The sequence below is a fragment of the Struthio camelus genome, chromosome 1 (assembly GCF_040807025.1).
Source record: "Struthio camelus isolate bStrCam1 chromosome 1, bStrCam1.hap1, whole genome shotgun sequence".
In the NCBI taxonomy this organism is placed as follows: Eukaryota; Metazoa; Chordata; class Aves; order Struthioniformes; family Struthionidae; genus Struthio; species Struthio camelus.
In genome coordinates, this window is record NC_090942.1 from 91,230,462 (window position 1) to 91,236,461 (window position 6,000).

Genomic DNA, 6,000 nt, shown 5'->3' on the forward strand with positions numbered 1-6,000 from the left:
CATCACATTCAGAATTGCTGACTGGAAAATGTTCCCTTTGCTAGAATTGCTGCCACCCTTACTCCAGCCTCTTTTTCCTTCCCCATCCTTTTTTCTTTTCTCTGGTTTCCTTTTCTTCTCTTTGCACTTCTCTCACAAATTCCAATTCCCTGTGCCGTGCAGTGAAATGGTCGTTGTTGGAATGGTCACTGTTAACATGCAAAATGCCACAATTAATCATGTGCACTTGCACTTTGACCATTCAAAACTATCCCCCAACTTAGGACACTGTACTAGTGGCCCTCACTTTCCGCACAAGAGATGCAATATCTGCGTCTCTATATCTGCAATGTCACAGTCATGCTTAAAAAAAAACAAAACAAAACACCCCAACCTCCCCAAAGCACATGTTCTTCAGAAAGCAAAAATCAGAACCAGGACACTTGCTAACTGCTATGCCCAGGATCTTCTCCACCAAAGCATTCAGCACCAGGTAGTCTCTGTCCTAGTGCCAGACACTGTAGGCAGAGATAGTTAATATGCTAACCCCAAGTGCCCCAAGCCAGCTATTAATGGTTAGAAATTATCTGAAGTTAAATAGCATGAAGTTCTACCTCCAGGTGCAAACTAGATTTAGATCTGTAAAGTTAGACAGAGGATAGCAGGAGTTTTGCATACAGGGGATCTAGTTGTAAGGTTCCCCCTGAAAACTGCAGAATGGAGAAGGGGTCATTGGTCCCTATGCACCACAGCAGTCAATTGAACCCTCCTCGATAACGGTGGGAAGAAGGATCAGAAAGCTCTGAACCCCTCTGCTTTGCTTGTCCCCTTATGGTAACAATACTTTACAATTGTACAGACTATTTTGCATGGAAATTCCAATGTGCTTTAGGAACCCCTGTCTCTAAACAAGACATTTCTAACAAGACTCTGTGAAGTACTGTCCTTATCCTCACTTTTGAAACAGGAAACTGGAAGGAAATGGTTTGTCCAAGGTCAGTGTCCAAGCCCAGAGCAGGTTCTGGAATTGTCGTCTTGTGAATTAAGTTGCTAGATCATGTTGCATTCACTCTTTCACTTACATTTCACATATACCTGAAGAGATTACAGTCTCTCATATTTCACAGGTTGAACAATTCAGTTATCCTAACTTTCTCAGCCAACCAAGAATTAGCCCCGATACATTAGGAGAGAAGATTTTAGTACTAAAGCTACCACCTTTGTCAATGCCTTCCTCAATCTATTGGAGTGTCAATAATGTTCTTACAATCCTTGGCACAAATGAGTGCAGGTAAAGCATTCCTCGCTCTTGCAGTTAATAAGTGACTGAGAAAGTGACTATCAGCTTATGCAGAAGGGGTTGTTTGCAGCCAACAGGACACATGCAGATGGAAGGGGAGCTTACTCGAAAGCAACCTACTCTGTCATTTTCTCAGAAAACCCCTACTGTCTCACTTCACATTTTTGCTTGTATTTCAGAAGATAATTCTAACAAATCAGTCAAGTATCAATAAAGTACTGAGGTTTGAGAATGGTGCAAAGAGTGTCAGACTGACAGACTTGGATTCTGAATTCTTCCACTGAGCTGTAAGTTTTAGCATGGAAGGTAACTGTGCACCCTGCTCTAACAATTTCTCTCTTGCTACTTTGAGAACGATATCAGAATTTTGCCTGGATGCCACCCTATTCATTTATCAGCCTCTCCGAGAGATTATGGGCAGGATGGTTTGGTGTCTAATACTGTGATAAGATCCTGTGCACACGTGGGCACTGAGTTGGGACCACCCTAATAATTTTATAGATGACCCCAAACATCAGCCATGTCATGCCCTAGAATGAAAGAGAGAACTTAGAGGATGCTCTGTATGTCTTCTTGCCACCAACCTGCCCTAATCTATTTGCTTTTCAACAACTTTAATCATATTAATTACATATCAACTAGTTATTGAAATAGTGTTTCATCTGAACAGCCATCAGCTCCTTTCACCACCACTCAGTAAGCCTCAGTAAAACCTCAGCAAAAATACTGCTAAAAATTACCCTAATCATATTTTTCCCACTTTCACAATTAGAAGAGGTGTACGGACCCAGACTTCACAATACTGAGGTCAATGACCAAATCCCGGTGAATTCACTGGGAACAGGACTGGATCTTGTCCTCAGGGCTGGAGCTTGCCCTTCTCATTAAGAAAAGGAGGTAGTTCTGCTGCTTGGTTAGGTGAGAGGGGTGGGACAGAAAGGGAAAAGAGTCCATGGTTGCCCCTTCCCAGCCTAAATCAAGAATAGGAAGGAAGGGCTCTAATTTCCATAATTAGCATAAACACTTGGAGGGACGCTACACTGCCTGGGAATTAGCCTTTAGCAACGCCTCGATACTCCCCTGACCTTGCCCCTCCCAGCTCATCCTCTTTACATTTACACCAGGTGGTGAAACTCCAGTAGGAGGCAACAAAGTCCTGACTGTCATAGAGACACTACCCACAAAGGGGAAATGAGGGAAAAATGCAGCTGCAAAGACACTCTGCCCCCAATTTACATCACTGAACAGGAGCATCATCTGGGCATCGCTGGGAGATGTAGGGCTACTGGCTCATTATTGCTCCTACCCCACTGAATCCACTCCCGGGTGTTCAAGCAGGGAGCTGCACAGTAAGGCACACAGGCTGGTCTAGAGGGCAGAGCCCGAGAGTGAGCAGCAGGTCTGTGTATAATGGACCGTCCGTTTCAAGTTGTAAAAACATCAGAAAAGGGGGAGACACTTCAAAAGATGAAACATAGCAAAGTAATTCTAAAGATCATATCCTGTACCTGAAATGCAAGCGAAGCTCTTAAGGAAAGATTCGTTAGTTTTTACACCATCTCTTCAGAGTTGCGGTGACATTTGTTTTGAGGAGTGTCAGGAGCTCCCAAAACAAGACTGTCACCCCTTATAAACGGGCATGTAGGATACTGTTATTAGCTGTTTTCTATCGGGCTGTTTGAGGAGATTTCTTTTTTCAGCACGTGTGATTTCAGTCAAACAACCTCTTGCTCTTTAAAGTTTTGTTATGATTAACTGTTCTTCGCCTCAATATTATTTCTAGATAACTTCAGCCAGAGAAAATACCTCTGAGCCGTACGGAAATTTCTCCTTTTGGTCTGATCCGACATGTACCAGAAGCCCGCCTGCCCCAGATTTGGGGAGGGGAGGCGGAGGGGTCCCTCCGTGCAATTACGTCTGCATTTGGCACGGCCGGCTGGGCTCAGCCTGAAATGCCCCTGGCTCACCCTCGCCTTGCCCCCTAGCCCGCCTCGCCTCGCCGCTCCTCCAGGTCTCTGCGCCCCCAAAGCCGAGCCCGGCGCTGCTCTGCGGGCTCTCTCCTGCCGGCGCGGACGCTGGCTGCCCCCGCGCCCCCAGCCCGGGCGGGCTGGCCCCGGGGGCTGCGCTGCCCGCCCCGGCCCTTTCCCGGGCGCGCACCCACCTGCCCGCGGGCCCGCGCCCCGCTCACCTCGTCCCGCCGCTGGGGCTGCTCCTGCCGCCGCCAGCTCCTGCCCTCACTCCGGCTCTGGGCAGGGCGGCGGCAGCATCCCCCGCCGGCCCCCCAGCTGCCGCCGCCGCACTTGCAGCCTCACGGGAACCGGCGGCGAGGGGAGGAGGGGATGGGGGGGAGAGAGAAACCCCTGGCCAGGGCCCCGTCCCAGCCCTGGCCGCCGCCTCCGGCACCCGGGCCGGCTCCCACGGGCCGCGCAGGCGGGGCGGGGGCGGCGGCGCCCGCGGGGACCCGCCCGGGCGCGCACCGCGCAGCTCCGCGCTGCCGCCGCCGCCGCCGCCGGGGCAGCCCCGCGCTGCGGGCGCGGGAGCGGCCCGCGCCCCGGCTGCTGCCGGGCACGGCGTCCCGCTCAGGGCATCGCGCGCGCCGCTGGGGAAGGGTAGCGAGACCAGATACCTCCGCGCGTCTGCAGACACGTTTTGGCAGCCGGGCTACGCCGCGCTTCCCAAAACGTGAGTGTCCCGCGTACGGCTCTGGGGTGCGCGCCGCTGTGCGTGCGCTACATGGCTCCTGCAATCCCCTTGCAACGGCGCCCGACGAGCGGGCAGCTGAGTTCCTAACCCTGCAGTAGGGCATCCCTGTGGGGAAGGGAAGTATCATTAGCTCCATTTTCCAGAAGGGAAAAATGGGGTCTTGTTTCATTTCACAGTGAAAAACTCCAGCTGTTTCCTATCCCTCCCTGTTACCTGAACCCAATCCCTGGAGCAGAAAATCCTCAGCTCTGTCTGCACAGTTGAACTGCTGCACGGTTGTGTGTATACATTCAGCTTCAGATTTGCTATATTCACCCACACCGACAGTTTATTTGCATCCTAAGAATTGAAATGCAGAGAAAGAGGTATTTTTTGCGTTGTTATTTACTAGTGCTAACATTACACTATTTTTCATGTCCAGAGACGGGACCATTTTACCATTGGATCATTTTACAGTTTTTGTTTGAAATCTCTTAACCTTATAATATGCTTTTTAGGAAAAAAAGATAGACATAGCTCTAGACTCAGATTCTGGCTCTGGTACCATTTTGCAGCCCAAACCTAGTGGTCTGGATCTGTCCTGATAGTTTAGTTTTTGTTTTCCCAAAACAATAGCAAAACCACAATGTTGCTGGAGTTGCAATGTACTGGTGAGAGTAACACTTAAAATATATTAAAAGTGTATTTTATTTTTCACCCTGGAGAGATGACAGAGACTGTTTATTCTGAAAGAGATTCACAAGTCCTTACTTTAGTACATGACTAGTCCGCATACTGCAGAGCTGCCAATGGACTTAAAGTCACCTAAGCCCTCAAAAAGCCTTTGGTGAACTGGAATGTAGTTAATTTTCATAAATAATTGTGTTAATTTTTTCACTTCTTTTGCAGTACAATATTTTTCAAGAACTAAATCATCATCCTTATGATAGTTATTATGGTATAATTGCATAATCAAACTGAATTGACCACAAATACTTTCCAGACAGAGAGAATAACTGACTGCAAAGCTGAATGAATATCCTCCTTAGTTCTTAGCCATCCTTCATTGAAGATGTTTCCAGAAAAAAGGTTTACAAATTCAGAGAATTCACTATTGGGGCCCAAGCAGACCCAGTGCTTCCCTGTAGCAGTGAATAGTGTAGAATTAACATTTAGAATCCCACATCAAAATAAACTCTTGTTTTGAGAAACCATAGAGGTTTCTTTGTGAGGTGGACTCAAGTTTTTTAGGATGATGCCATAGCATGGCAAGAGGAATAAACTCTTTTAAGGGTTTTGTCTGGTTTGTAGAAACTGAAGGGGAAGGGAAAGGTGGTTGTTTTAAGAAAACATCTGACTGTAGATATGGCCAAAACTTGAACTCATACCTAGGCCTCCCCATCAGCCTTACTGCCTAAGACCCTTGCTTTTTCCCTGATGCTCTCTGGGGATGAAGTTATGCCTGGAGTAGGGCCTGAACCTGTGCAAAGTATGCATACAAATGGCACAGGCCTTGTTCAAGGCAGTTTGTTCCTAGTTATGGACAGTTTGGTTGCAAGCTCGATGCTAGACTATGAAGGATTTCCACAGTGAACTGCGAAACCCAGAAGACTGAGAGTTTAAAGAGCTGGTGGACAGACAGCCTCAGACCAAGATTTTCTGGAAACCCCACTGTGAGTTCCTGTGACACAATGTCAGGACCTAAAAGCAGACAGCTCTTGAGGAAGCTTTGACTTTAGATCTCAGCCAATGCAAGAGCTGCCACCTGCAGCTGCCGAGACTTCTCTTGAGACTGCCAGGCCAAGAAAAGGCAGAAGTCTCTTAAATGTCCAAGCAACCTCCTATGGAGGATGGGGGGGGGGCAAAGCAAGCCCTCACAGGGATGGGATCGGAGAACCGCTGGGGGCGCCTCTGCCACACCTGACCCATGCTGAAGTCATTGAGGATGTGTGATACCTGGGAGGGGACTGCGGGAGGGATGTATGGGGTCAGAGATTCCAGGCTTAAGAGTTGTATGGGAAGGAGGACAGGGGACCAGT

The 6,000-nt window shown here is 48.4% G+C and overlaps 1 protein-coding gene across 1 annotated transcript in view; it reads right to left on the reverse strand.

The window, feature by feature from the left end:
- The window catches only part of CASR (calcium sensing receptor), a 76,607-nt gene extending 72,909 nt beyond the window's left edge, over positions 1-3,698 (reverse strand). Inside the window, exon 1 of the mRNA XM_068931015.1 lies at positions 3,468-3,698. The gene's annotated coding sequence lies outside the window, so the exon portion shown is untranslated. The remainder of the gene's footprint in view (positions 1-3,467) is intronic.
- Positions 3,699-6,000: the final 2,302 nt, after the last annotated feature.